General features: G+C 41.2%; 1 pseudogene; it reads left to right on the forward strand.

The window, feature by feature from the left end:
- The first annotated feature begins 1,672 nt into the window (after positions 1–1,672).
- On the forward strand, positions 1,673–2,030 carry LOC103749332 (annotated as a pseudogene).
- Positions 2,031–15,423: the final 13,393 nt, after the last annotated feature.

A 15,423-nucleotide genomic window follows, 5' to 3' on the forward strand; every position in this document is an offset into this window, starting at 1 on the left:
ACGTAGGAATGGATGCCAGCAAGCAGCTGTAGAAGGCGGGGTGGGGGGAGGCAATGAAAAATCCCAGAGTGTCAAGGAAAGCATACCTGAGTGTTGGTCTGTGCTGAAAAAAAAAAAGAAAAGGAAAAGAAAGGTTGTTTTGAATTAGAACTCAGAAAAGTAGAAAGGCTTAGTGGAGATTCACAAGCATCTGCATCTAGGCAAGACTTTGGGGTAGTGTGAGTACATTATCTCACTAAGAGAACACTATTCCTTCCATCTCCTTAGCAAGTCTTCAGTGATCAGCTTTTTTGAGGGGTGGTCTCCTGGCTAGGTGATTGATAGGTCTTGCTGGATTAGCTCTTAAGGGAGGTGACAATAGTATGTAATCTTCTCATCACTGGAGTAGATCAGAATGTCCTGTCTCCACTCAGGGCCAGAACTAAGCTTCCATTATTTTGACCAGGACTTTCTCTTTTTGACTTTCTCTTAATGAGCCTCAACAGAGCCCCAATACTTCCACTTTTTCATATGGTATTTTAATTCCTAAAGAGAGAAAGTTGATGTTTCCCTTTTTGTTACCAGGGAAATGGGAGGTGGAGTCTAAGTTGGATCATGAGAGAGGGATCTCCAAGTCTGTTAATTCCTGTAATATTCCTCCATCCAGAGTTGAGATCCTGAAATCATTTAGGATTGGGCTGAAATTGTGGCAGATTTAAACCATTGGAGATATCTTGTTGGTTCAGTCATTGTCGTGGTTTGCAAGCTTTACAGCTTTGTGTGACCATTGATTGCTTTTCTCCCTTGGCACTTTGCACAGCATCTTTCAATACTATGAAAGTTGGTCTTCGTGGAGGAGGCTTTCAGGTTCATTCCAGCTTGATTTATGAATGACAGGTGTGATAATTTTCACAGCTTGCTCAAGTCAAAAACATTTTTAATGGTACTGAGGATTAAATTTAGAGATTCACACATACTAGGTAAGCACTTTACCATTGAGTTATATTCCCAGCCTTTTCAAAAATTATTCTTTGAGACAGGATCTTACTAAGCTATCCAGGCTAGCATTGAACTGACATTGTAGTTGAACTTGTGAGCCTCCTGCCTGAGGCTCCTGAGTAGCTGAGATTACAGGCCTGTACTATTCTCAGATCAAATAAAACTCTAAGAGAACTCATTTTGAGTACAAACTAACTTACAGACTCTTCAGATGGACCCCAGAATTTCTCTCTTTATTTAGTGATGTTTACTAATTAAATTCATTTGATGTGTGAAGCTTCATAGGAAACATTGTATGTAAAAAGAATTATGCATTTCAAGTGATGAAGCACAATTTGTAATGATGTGTGCTAGTATGACTTCCTATCACCATGGCAAATGCCTGAGAGAAGCAATTTCAGAAGAAGGAAGCTTGATTTGGGCTCATGATGCCAAATGACCATGAGCTGAAGCCCTCACACAATGAGGCCAGACAAGCACTCCGTCTTGTCAATTGGTTATCTTGGGTCATACCGGTACTTCCGTTTGCTGACTGCTATTAATGGCAGACCTAAAACCAGACGGTAGCAGAAGCTGCAGCCCTGGTATTACTGAGAGAGAGAGAGAGAGAGAGAGAGAGAGAGAGAGTTTGAGTGCCACAGTGAGCATGTGGAGAAGGGAGGGAGGGAGCAGTGGGTGTTGCACAGCAGAGACTATGGCTGGAGGCAAAGGGGGAAGGCCAAGGCTAAGGCGGTGTCTTATTGCCAGAGCTAGGCGACATTTTCCCATGGGCCACATCCACAGGCACTTGAAGACCCACACCACAATCCACCGACAGGTGGGTGCCACTGCTGCCGTGTACCGTCCCGCAGTTCTGGAGCACCTCACTGCTGAAGTGCTGGAGTCGGCAGGTAACGCCTCCAAGGATCTCAGAGTAAAGCCACTTGAAGCTTGCAGTCCAGGGTGATGAAGAACTGGATTCACTTATCAAGGCTGCCCTAGTTGGGGGTGGTGTGATCCCTCACATCCACAAAGAAGAGACAACAAAAAATGGCTTAGATGGTTTGTTTTAAGCAGCCTGCTTCCTCCCTGTCGTGTACTGGAACTGGGACAGAAGGTAACAGTGAACATAAGTGGAGGTTCTTAAAACATTTAAGTGGAAAAAGCATATCCAATTACTGTAGACATGATAAAAGAAACATGTGTATGTTCTTAGACTTGAAGTTTGATAAGTCCTTTTCCATATGGTCAAAGTCATGAACTGATTGACCAGATTTCTCCCTTGTGTTCTATATAAAAATGGAATTGATAAAACATTTCTTACAAAATTTTAAAAAATGTATTAAGTCAATACAGCACTGACCAACCAATTAGGTGAATAACATGAAATAGTCACATTTCACTTAATAAATGGCATGAGATTATGATTTATATCAAAGATTTAAAAACTTTAAGTCAATTATAAAAACCTTGGAGAGTATTTGCATATTATTTATAATGGGGAGAGTGTTTTCAGCAAGGTACAAGAGTCAAAAACCATGATGGATCAAGATTACCATACTAGTTACATAAAATTAAAAGCTCTTAACAATTTTTTAACATTTGATTTATTTTTATTTTGTGTTTGAGTGTATTGTCTGCATGTAAGTAAGTGCACCCCTGTCATGCAGTGCAAACGGACGTCAGAAGAGGGTGTCAGATCCCCTGGAACTGGAGTTATGGATGGTTGTTAGCCACCATGTGGATGCTGGGACTCAAATCCAGGTCCTCTGCAAGTGCGGCCAGTGATCTTAACCACTGAGCAATCTCTCCAGCCCTGCTCTGAACAATTTTTAAAGGCAAAAAAATTGATTAGGAAAACATTTACCCCACATGAATGCTTTCATAAAAAATCAAGGGGTCGCAGTGTTAGCTCAGTTGCTAAAGTGCTTGTCCCTCACTGAATTCAATCCCCAGCATTCAAAAAGTAAAACAGGGGACTGGAAAGATGGCTCAGGGGTTAAGAGCACTGACTGCTCTTGCTGAGGACCTAGGTTCAATTCCCAGCACCCATATGGCAGCTAACAACCAGTGTAACTCCAGTTCCAGGGGAATGTAAAGCCCTCTTCTGTCCTCAAGCATTGCAGGACAAAGGGTGCACTTACCTACATGCAAGCAATGCACTCATTCACATAAAATAAAAATAATAAAATAATTGTTTTTAAAAAGTGGGGCTGGAGGTGCGTGCTTGCAATCCCAGTGCTGGGAGGCAGAGATGGATCCCTGGGCCTCAATGGTCAGCCAGCCTAGCATGACTGACAGCCCCAGGTCTTAGAGAAAGACACTGTCTGAAAAGACAAGGTAGACGAGATGGTTCCTAAGGAATAGCATATGAAGTTGACCTCTGTCTTCATGCACACACAGATGCACACATCCCACACCACCCACACACATGCACCTCTACACACAAACACATCCATCCATCTAAACCATAAATAAAACAAAATTTACAGAAAAAGAATATAAAGCATATTAAAGGACTGTAAAATGTAAAAGATAATCTTAAAAACAAAAGGCTGAAATTTGCTCAGTGAGATTTTTTTAACCTAGGATATTAGCAAAGATTGAAATTCCTGTTGTTAGCACGTGAGGGAAGAAGGACTCACAACCTGTTGGATGAAGAGTAAGTTTACATGTGACAGAAGGCCCGTCTACCGACACTGGAAATATTTAGATATTTTGACTGAAAACTCCACTTTCAGTAAAATGCTTCACCAGACTGAAAATGTGTAAACAATTATACAAATGCTTATTATAGCATAGATGTACATTTACTGCCCATGAAATATGCATTTATGCCACACAGCCATACATTAAAACCCTTTGGAATCACACCAAGAATGGAATTTTATATGCCAGTATGGGTTTTGGTTTTGATTTTGTTTTTAATGTGCTACATAAATGCATTTCAAATATGTACAATGGCTGTGTATGCATGCATTTTACAATTTCCTGTATTTTTACTGTACAAGACAATATTATAATCACAATAATCATAATATTTGAAACACAGGTGAGTAGGGCTGGGGAATGTAAAAAGTACCACGTGCAAGCTGTGATTGACATTTGTCTTGGGATATGACAGAGATAGGGTTTTCTCTAGGATCTATGAACACTCCCAACATTTCTATTTGACTATATTTACAGTACCACACATGATTTCCCTCCCATTGAGAAGTCTTTAAGTCCAATTAGATAGCTGTTGATGACCCCCTATATAAAAGTGCCAGTACTGCACCAATATAGTTTGTTGTGCCGGTCGTTGTTGTGGTTATTAGGCTTTAAAGATGGGGTTGGACCACTGATTGATTTTCTCCCTTAATAGTTTACATTTACATTACAATTATGGATACATTTTTTTTTTGTCCAGAGCATCTGCTTTTTAAGATATCCATTTTTTTCCTGCCCCTTCAGAACCAGGAAGTAGAGCGGGGACACTGGGCACGGGGTCATGGAGCACCTAGGGCACCCAGCCAGTCACCTCCCTGCATGGACACCAGCCCTGCAGAGTCCTGGAGACAGAAGAAATTGCCAGAGGAGGGGATACTCCAGGGCCTCCTGGGACTAGCCTGGTGCCCTCAGTATCATCGGAGGAGGATGAGGATTTTGAGAATGAGTTTGAGGCGAACTCAGAGGACCAAAACAGCCAATTCCAGAGCCTGGAGCTCTATCAACTATCATCTTCCTTGGAACCGTATACAACCCCCACAACCCAGAACTATTTACACTTAACTTTATACTCAAAACACTCATGGCCCTCCTGCAGCATGTGGCCCTGCAGTTGGAGCCAGGACCCCTGGTGAGGATACCCTTGGGGAGGCAAAGGAGCCGTCAGGCTAGAGCAAACCAGGCTTTCAGAGAGCCAACTAGACAAGTGAAGATCAGCCAGGAGGGTTTGGAAAACCCATAATGCAGCACAGGTTCTAGAAATAGGACCACAGACATGATCCAGAAAGCTGGCGTGTGATCTAGACAAGATTTCAGATGTCCGGGGTAAACCTCAGTAAGCAGTGAGCCCAGACCAAAGAATACAAGGCTGCAGGCCCTACGGCCTTAAGAGAACCCAACTTCCTGGCAGAAGCTATGTCTTGTCCTCTTCCATCCCTGTCTGTGGCAGCACCTTTCACTGTTAATGCTGCCCCTCACCCAGGGGTTCTGGACAGGCACCCAGCAAGGCCTCCTCAGGTGTTACCAGACAGGCATTCTGGATCTGGTGCTGTTAGCCATCCCAGGCCTAGAGGGCACCTTGATCAAGAACAAAGAAGTCACTACAAGATACCCAGGCAGACAAAATGCAAATGCTAATCCAGAAACTCCCTGAGCCTGTACTGTGTGTGTGTGGTGTGATGATGCACACCTGTAAACCTAGCACTTAGGAGGCTGAGGCAGGAGAATTGCTGCAAGTTCTTGAACAGTCAAGGCTACACAGCAAGACCCAGCAGCAAATGAAAGAAACTTTTGGCACCAGGCAGAAGATACCTACAGGATGCAGATGTGCTGGACCATGCAGTCCAGGAACACCTGCAGAATAGAAAACCCAGCCTGTGATTTAGGAAGAAGTCACAAAACTGGCTGGTATAGCAAGGGATCTGTTAAGAGAAAGATCTCTTTTTAAGAAGACTCAGTACCACCCTGTACAGGCTGCTTGCCAGGGGACAGCCTAGGACACTGCACTACAGAAAGTATGCTGTGGATCCATCCAGAAAACTAGGATGACTGAAAGAAATCATGGGTAGGGGCACTCAGATGCAGAAAGAAAGGCATGTAAGGATCGGGAATGTAGCTCAATTGGTAGAGTGCTTGTCTAGCATGCACAAAGCCTGGGTTTGATCTCCAGCACCATATAAAACCAACATGTGGGCCATGTCCATAATCCCAGTGCTCAGGAGGTGAATATAGGAGGATCTAGAGTTCCAGGTCATCCTCAGCTACCTAGCAAGTTTTAGGCCAGCCTGGGCTATGAGAGACCCTGACTCCAGAAAAAAGATACATGAACTGTAAGGCAGAGGCTGACACCATTCAGAAACTGGCAGAAAATGGGAAATTGCCAATATCTCTCTCAGCTACATTCTTCAGAAAGGTGGCTATTCTCTAACACATGAAGGCTTTGGGTCTGGATCTCAGGCAAGGTGGTTTTCTAGAACTCAAATGCCTCATATCCCAGCCATTACTTAGCCCAAGCTTGTGCTAAACTGCTATATTGTTTGATGGAGTGGAAACTGAGGTGATCCAGGTGGCTTCTGGCATTGTGAGACTGGTTCTCCTGCAGCTTCCTCACACCACCATCTTTTGGGGGAGAATAAGGATTTGTTGAAACTGGTAAAAGTAGAGAAAGTTCTGCTCACATTGGAGTGAACCTCTAAGCACACTTAAGGAGACACTTGCCAGGCCATATATCCCTGTGAGCCAGGACAGGTAGAGTCCCTCTGCCTTGTCAGTATCACCCACCCAGGGCTGGAAATGCCTGGCATGAACGAGTTCACCCATCTGTTGGCTGAGCTCTCACTGTCCCTCTCCCTCTGCACCTGTCCATACACCTGGTCTGAGGACATGGGAATCTGAACCTACTCCTCACTCCTCTCATGTTGCTCATAGTGTTTCTAGATAGTCAGAGACAGGCTGCCTGCATTCAAATCCAACTCTGCCATCACCAGCATCTTCCTTTATTTCGGTAACAGGTATTGAACCTAGGGCCTTGTGCATGATATGTGAGCACTCTACCACCGAGCTACATTTCGAGCCCTCTTTTTTTTTTAAATTTTTCTTTTGGTTCTTTTTTCTTTTTTTTAAGACAGGGTCTCTCTGTAGCCCTAGCTGGCCTGGAGCTCACTATGTAGACCAGGCTGACCTTGAACTCACAGAGATCCACCAGTGCCTACCTCCTGAATGCCCAACCCACTTTTAGTTCTTTTGTATGTGTGTGATATGTGTCTGTGTTCATATAGCTGTGTGTGCACAATTGTGTGATGTGTGTTAGAGGCTAGAGGCCATGGTGGCTGTCTTTCTTGATCACTCTTCACCTTCTTTTTCTTCCCTTTGTAAATTTTTATTTATTTTTATTATTTTCTTAAGGATAGAGATGGCTTATTAATCATTATAGTAAAAATAAAATACATCGTAGTGGTGCATGCCTTTGATCCCAGCACTTGTAAAGCACAGGTAAGTGGATCTCTGTGAATTCAAGTTCTAGGCCAGTCAGGACTACAGAGAGACAACCAAAGAAAAAAGAAAAAAAGAAATCTATATCTATAGGCACACACATACCTGTGTGTATAAATACATATATGTGTTTATATGTATAAATAAATACATATATATGCCAAAATCCAGAATGAGAAGGATCGTTAACCCCATCATGCCTAGCATTTATAGCTAGGTGCAACATTAAGACTGCAGTCCCCTTTCTTCTTACACATCCTTCTGCACTTAATGCATACATTAATCCTGTGTTCATGAGTGAGGATAATAAAGCTGGCTTCCTTTACACTCCAAGGCAGGTATTCGCACAGCAGGCTGTGGGAATGAGGTGAAGACAGCCCTCTCAGAAACCAGAAGAGCTAAGCTGGGACTCTCTAGCTTTTTTTGTTTATTTGTTTGTTTGCTTTATATTTCTTGAGATAGAGTCTCACTAAGCAGCCCTGGCTGGCCTAACTCACAGAGATCTGCCTGCCTCTGCCTCCAGAAGGTTGGCATTAAATGTGTGTACCACCACACCCAGCTTTTTAAAACTTTTTTTAACCTTTTTATTCATTATTTTATTTAAGTGTGTGTGTGTGTGTGTGTGTGTGTGTGTGTGTGTGTGTGTGTGTAGGTTAGAGGGCAACTTGTTGGAGCCCATTCTCTCCTCCCACCCTGTGGGTCCTGAGGAAAGAACTTGGGTTGACAGGCTTGGCAGTAGGTATCTCTACCCACTGAGCAATCTTTTTTATTCCACTGTATGCTGAGATAAGGTCTCTCATGATCCTGGAGTTCATCCATTTGGCAAAGCTGCATGGTCAACAAGCTCCAGGAATCTACCCCCTAGTGCTGCGTTCACAGGCACAGGCTGCCATACCTGGAGGGTGGAGAGAAGTGCTATGAAATGCTGTCCTCTGGACATGACAGGATGGCCACACATGTGAACTCACAGCATCTGTGGTTACTTGCACGACACCTACACAAAATCAAGACAATTAAAAATTCCAGCATGGATGAGGGTGGGTCTCAAGAGGCTTCATCCCTAGCAGAGGTGCTTGGCAGTTGATGGCTATGGGGGGTGGGGGGTGGAGAGTCACTTTTCCTTCAGGGCAATGGCCACTGGATTGTCCACACAAAGTGGATAACCCCACACCCACATGAGTATGGGCAGCACTAATTTGACTCAGTGGACTTAAAATAGATAAAAATAAACACACAAATAAATAAAAGAGAACATGAAATTGGGAGTGAGATATGTTGAGAGGATCCTGGGGGAAGTTGGAAGGGGTGGAAGTAGAAATTATCAAGATGCATTGTACATATGTATGAAATTTTCAAAGAATAAATAAAAATAGTATCTAAGAGTTTTATATATTACATTGAAATTTAAAAGAGATCATCAGAATGAACAAAAAATAGTAAGAAAGTTCTAAAGTTTATGTCGTATCTAAACATAAGTTTTAAGGAATCCAACTTTTCTCAACTCCTACTCATATTTCTCTGACATTGACTCTTGCTTTTATATCTAAAGGAGAATAAATTTTAGTATTAAAAGAAGATTGCCATGGCTTATTTTAGAATCAAAACTAGAGGGGAAAGATTCCCATACCATGTTTTAAAATTCCATACCTAAAGACATTCCTTTTTTGCTGTTTAGCTGTTATCCAAAGAAGAGTAATAACTTAGGTCTTCATAACTTTTACTTTCAATTGGTTTTTCTTACATCTCAAAGAAATAGAGATGTGAATACTCCATTTTTACTAAGAATGCATGCTGATTTAATGTAATTGTGGTAAATATGTTCATAATTATTTTCGTGTAATTAATTTTGTGTCAATTTTACTAAAGTACCTTGAAGAAAAACCCAATTTGCTCCTAAAATTCCTAATAATAACTAAGTAACAATATCTGAGGCCACAGGGCTGGAGCAATGATGACTCAGTGGTTAAAAACACTGGCTGCTCTTGTAGAAGACCCAGGTTTGGTGCCCTACACCCACATGGCAATTACATGCCATGTATAACTCCAGTTCCAGGGGATCCCACACCCTCTTCTGGCCTCCACAGGCATTGCACAACATGGGTTCACTTACATACATGCAAGCAAAACACTCACACATATAAAATAAAAATAAATCCAAAAAATTTAAAATGTTTTTAAATCAATCCGCGGCCATTTGGTTTTTACATTTAAAATCTTACTTTATTTTTTAAAAATATTTTATTTATTATTTTTATTTTATGTGTATGCATTTGTTAGCTACAATGTGGGTGCTAGGATTCGAACCTGGGTCTTCTGCAAGAACAGCCAGTGTTCTTAACTGCTGAGCCATCTCTCCAGCCCTAAAAATCTTACTTTAATTTTATGTGTATGAGTATTTTGCCTGCATGTCGTATGTGCACCATGCCCATGCTGTGCCCATGGAAGCCAGAAAAGGGTATCAGATCCCTTAGAACTAGAATTACACGTGATTGTGAACTGCCATGTGGAAATCGAACCCAGTTCCACTGCAAGAGCAGCAAGTACTCTTATCCCTGAGCCATCTCTCCAGTCTTCCATTTTTATATTTTTAAAAAATTTTATGCTAAAATTATTATCCTTAGAATGCCTAACGTGTGTGTGTGTGTGTGTGTGTCCCCATAAGTATTTTTAGAATGATTTTTGACTATTACTTCTTTTGAAAAACAGATTTTTCAAGGTCCTTTTCTTGACCAAGTCTAGATAAGACACAAATCTAAAAATTTCTTAGTAGGGGCTGGTTCAGTGTTTAAGAGTGCTTGCTATTCTTGCAGAAGAATCAGGTTCAGTTACTAGCACCCATATTGAGTATTTCATAACTGTCTGTAATTCCAGCTCCAGGAGATCCAAATCCCTCTTCTAGCCTCTGCAGGAACTGAAGGCATATGCGTAAACCCACACACAGACAAATGCTTTTTGAAATTGGGACTAAGGTGAAAAAATGATTATTTTAAGCCCTGTTTGGCCTGTTTAAAGATTTACAGAGGAATTTTAAATTTTACAGATGATCTTAAAGATGTTTTAAATATAATTTATCTTTTACAGCATATTTGGGGCAGTAACTTGCCTCTAAGCCTTTAGCTTCAAAGAGTGACAAAATAATTTATGTATATAATTATTAAATGATTAACAAAGGTAAATAGATGACCCAAAATAAAGGAAATAAGAATAGGACAGAGACAGAAATAATAAACTTTAATCCTGGTTTTGGTTGCCTTATAGGACTAAAAGAGAAGATACTTTTAAACAATTTCTAAATTTATGTTGTAATAAGACTTAAGTCCTGCCGGGCATGGTGATCAGCTTTTAATCCCAAGTGCTCTGGAGGCAGAAACAGGCGGATCTCTCTGAGATCATGGCCAGCCTGACCTACATAGTGAGTTCTAGGCCAGCTGGGGCTGCAGAGTAAGACCCTGTTTTGTTTTATTTTAGAATTATTTTGGGTTTAAAAAAGATTTTAAAAAGGAACTGTTTTAAATGAAAAAACATTTTAGTCCTATCCTAAAGGTAAAAGACTGTTCCAACAGGCATAGAAAGATGAGACAAACTAGATTGAAGTGCCATGAAAATGCTCTGAAAGTTAAAATTTAAAGAAAAATGACATGGATGTGACAAATTTGGCTTAAAATATAGATTATTAAAATTCCTAAGATCAAAATTCAATTCCTTGGTGGTACCTGATTTTGTGTTTGCAACAATGAAATTTCCTTAAAATGATTTTCATTGTTACTAAAGTAGTTAGATTTAAAAGTCTGGGCTTTGAAGCCCTAACAAGCTAGGCTCAGGCACTTTTTCTCAACAGATCAATTAAATAGACAAGCAATAACGTGAAACAACGAAAGGATGTGGCCACATTGGAAACAAGAACAAAACAAGAAGTCCAGTGATCACTAGAGGCCTGTCTCTGGAGTCCTGACATGACGTTATTTATGTAGAAGACAAGAGGTATATGTAACTATATTGGTTACTTTTTGTTGCTGTAATAAAACACCTTCACCAAAAGTGACTTATGGAAGACTGAATTTATTTTGCCTTATGGTTCCAAAGGGAGGGTACATAATGGTGAGGAAGGCGTGGAGCCAGCAGCTGAAGCAGGAAACTGGGAGATCACATCTTCAAAGGCAAACATAAAATGGAGAGAACTGGAAGTGGGGAGAGGATTTAAAGTCTCAAACCCCACCCCAGTGATGTGCTTCCTCCAACAAGGTTCCACCCCCTGAAGGTTCCATAACCTTCCCAAACAGCCCCACCAACTGGGAACTCAGTGTTCCAATACATGAGCCTATGGGGGACAGTTCTCTTTCAAACCACCATTAGAACTGTGCAGTTCTAATCAAGGTGTGGTCCTACCTGTCATTGATTCATCATCTTCTCTGCTCCAGTATCTCCTGCAAGATAAGCTATCAGGACTGGGAGACAAGTTTCTTCTCTGGGAAGGCCTCTTCCTTCTGTCCATATGAAACTTCTAGAGGAACTCTAAGTCCTTGAGATCCATAGTCCAACAACTGAAGGGAGGAGCACAGAGTACTTCCTTAGACTATCTTTGCTTCTGCCAAGAAAGTTACATTAGTACAATATGCAGAAAAACTGGCTTAGAGAACAAGCATTTGTTAAATTGGTGTGGCTTCCCATGGGTTTGAAAATTTCTTTGCTGAATAGCTAGTACCTTAGCAGTCAGAACAAAGGTATTTAAAGGCATTGTTCCACTTAATACATTCTTATTTAATTATATAATAATCATTAATACTGTAGTGGACAAATGTTTAAATCCACTTGTAAAATTCTGCCTGCTGTGCAGAATTATTATTGTTCTCATGATTTTCAGTCCTCTTAATTAATGGTTAAATGAACAAAATTGTTCAATATCTTTAGCCAAAGACAAATACTTGCATGAGTATGGGTGTGGGGTTATATACTGGAGCATGGTCAGCTTACCAGTGATTATACCACCAAAGAAAAACTGATTTACCCTCCCCTAGCAGTGATCAACTGTCGTAGCTCCTCAGCTAGGGGTGGGCCTTTTAAGCTATTGCCCCATCCATGTTGGAATGTTCATCTTGTAGGTCTTGTGGGTCTTGTGCAGGTAACTTCAGTTAATGTGAATTCATGAGTGCAGGTCAGCTCTTCTAACCAAAATTATACAAAATACATCAATCGCCAATGACAACAACATTCATAATGTTTCAGACCTTAAGAGTATGTATTTCTTGATTAAATCGCATTAAGATGTCCAGTACTAAGGTTAGCCAGGATTAATAAAAATTAACAACATTCATGTTTTAGCAATGGAAAATATAAAATGACTCTCATTAGAGTCCCATCTCCTTTTCTGACTATAACATAAGGAAGAAAACATGTTTATGTCCACAAAAATTTAAGTAGCCCTGATTTCTCATGTCTCATTTCTTTAATTAAAAATGTTTTTATTGAGTTTTTGTGCATTTCATACAATAATTCTTAATTAAATTTAGAGCCCCTCCCCTATCCATGTCCCCCTTGCCCCAACCACCAGACCTCATACATTCTGTCACATATGTTAGGACCTATGTGATCAAGCATTTGTAGATGTCCTTCATTACAAGTTCATCCACTGGATGAACAAGTCTCATTTCTTGTTTCTATCTCTGTTGCTAATGCTTTGTAAATGAGAAAAAGGGCTGGAGAGGTGGCTCAGGAGTTAAGAGCACTGGCTGCTCTTCTACAGGACTTGGGTTTGATTCCTTGCACCTACATGGCAGTTAACAACCATCCATAACTCCAGTTCCAGAGGAACCCAATGCCCTCTTCTGACCTCTGCAGGCATTGCACAACACAGGTGCACTTACATATATGCAGGCAATATACTCATACACAAAAAGTAAAAATAATAAAATATTTAAAAATTAAAAATCTTTTTTTTTTGGTCTTTTTGAGACATGGTCTCCCTATAGCCACAGCTGGCCTAGATTCACTAATGGAGACGAGGCTGGCCTCGAACTCAGAGATCTGCCTGCCTCTGCCTCCCAAGTACTGGGATTAAAATCTTAAAATGGGATTTAAAGTGATATCATATTATTTTCTGATTTCTTCTATAACTTAATGCGCTATTTACTTCCCCAAATGAAATCTAATATAGTACAAAAATAACAGGATAGATGAAATTATTAATCACAAATGATTAATGAATAATTAAATGAGTAGTCTTTCCTAAAATAGAAACCTGCCACTCCATATGAGGTTATAACCATAAAATCAAATTGGTCAGAAGAAAACCTAGAATTGAACTATAATAAATTACTGTAAATGCTTCAAACATCAAATAAAATATTCCATAAAGTACAGCTAAGTGTAAAAGCAGGGAGAAACACAGTCAGTCTTCTTAAAAAATATGAGTTTTTTAGTGAAAATGCCTATTTCCCTCATCTGCAGCTTTTAGGACATATTGTGATTTTGATTATTTTAATTTTAGTTATAATATTCCCCATGTCACATGTAAATATTATGTCAAATACAGATAGTAAAAACTAAATCAGAGCTGATAAAATTTAAATGATCAAGGAATCTCTTCCTTAAAGGTTTTACCAACTCTTTATCTCCCATGTAAACTACTTTTCTGCCTACTCAGCCTCATCTGTACCAGACCCTAGGATTGAGCCTTTCTAACAGAATGGTATATAAAATCGTATTTGGTCTCCCCACGTGTAATGCTTGGTCAACAGGAGGAACTATGAACTGAAATTCCCAGAAAAAGGAAACAAAGCAGCACCTATGTTAAAGGCTGATTAGAACTTCTGTGACTACAGAAAGATGAAATGTTAAATGTCTGGAGCCAAATTACCTTGGGTTTTCTTTTCTTTTTATTTTTATTTATTTGTTTGTATTTTATGTGTACAAGTATATTGCCTGCATGTGTATAAGTGCATCTGTGTTATGCAATGCCCAGGGAGGTCAGAAGATGGTGTCATATTTCCTGGAACTGGAGTTGTGGATGGTTGTTAGCAAACAAGTGGGTGCTGGGATTTGAGTCTGGATCGCCTGAAAGAACAACCAGAGCTTTTAACCACTGAGCCATCTCTCCAGGCCCTACCTTGGGCTTTCTTTAGCTCCCTTCATGACCCACTTCTGTGTTTGATGCAGCATCCCTCCATCCTTGTGACTATTAAGCAAATTATTTTGAAATGTACAAACAAATTGTTAGCTTCCACCAAAGGCTATGAATGTCATCAATAAGCACCTGAACATTTTCATTTTATAAAAATTTTTTTTTTTTACTCTAGAAGCCAGCAAGATGGCTCCATTGTAAAGGTTCTTGCAAGTCTGATGACGAGTTCATTTTCTGGGAACTAACATAAAGGTGGAAGGAGAGAACTGACTCCACAAAGTTGTCCTCTGACCTCCACACACACACTGTGGCATGTACACCCTCACACACATATGCAATAATAATAATAATAACAATAGAAATAAAAATGTAAATGTTGCTTTGATGAGAAATTTGTCTTAAGTTTATAAAAGTTCAGAACATTTCGACCACTGGCTAACTCTGCTGGCCTGCTCCCCTATCCTCGGGCCTCTCAGGGTGGGTCCATCGTGGAGCTCCCCGCGCCTTGACTCCCCCTGGCCTCATTAGCCCTTCCATCTCTCCCGCTGTTCTCTACTCCTGGTTTGTGCCCTGTGCCATTCCTGGTCTTGGGTCCCCAGACAACTGGGGAACCGGTGCTGCTTCATGATCCTTTTCCCCCAGGCCAGCTTGGTGCCTTCCTTGGGCTCCAGGAGCACTGCTTCAGTGGGACCTGGCCCTTCCCTCACCTCACCATGCTTCCCCAGACCTGCACCACCGGCTAATTCTCCTGGCCCGCTCTCCTGCCCTCAGGCCTCTCTTGGGGTAACTCTATCGTGCAGCCCTTCATGCATTAACTCCCCCAGCCACGTTCACCCTTCCATCTCCCCGGCTGTTCTCTACTCCTAGCTTGGGCCCTGTGCCATTCCTAGTCTTGGGGCCCCAGACACCTGGGGAGCCACTGCTGATTCCTGACCCTTTTCACCCTGACTGGCTTGGTGCCTTCCTTGGGCCCCAGGAGCACTGCCTCTGGACCCGAACCCGCCCTCACTTCTCTCTGTTTCCCTGGTCCTGCAACACCCTCCAGCCTCTTTCTGGGGCTGACAGACTCTTTCTGGGGCTCCGAGGCTTACCTTTACTCTCCCTGATCCTTTGCATCCAGTACAACCCAGCTACTCAATCCACTCCCTGGG

The sequence above is a fragment of the Nannospalax galili genome, unplaced genomic scaffold (assembly GCF_000622305.1).
Source record: "Nannospalax galili isolate Female #2095 unplaced genomic scaffold, S.galili_v1.0 scaffold546, whole genome shotgun sequence".
In the NCBI taxonomy this organism is placed as follows: Eukaryota; Metazoa; Chordata; class Mammalia; order Rodentia; family Spalacidae; genus Nannospalax; species Nannospalax galili.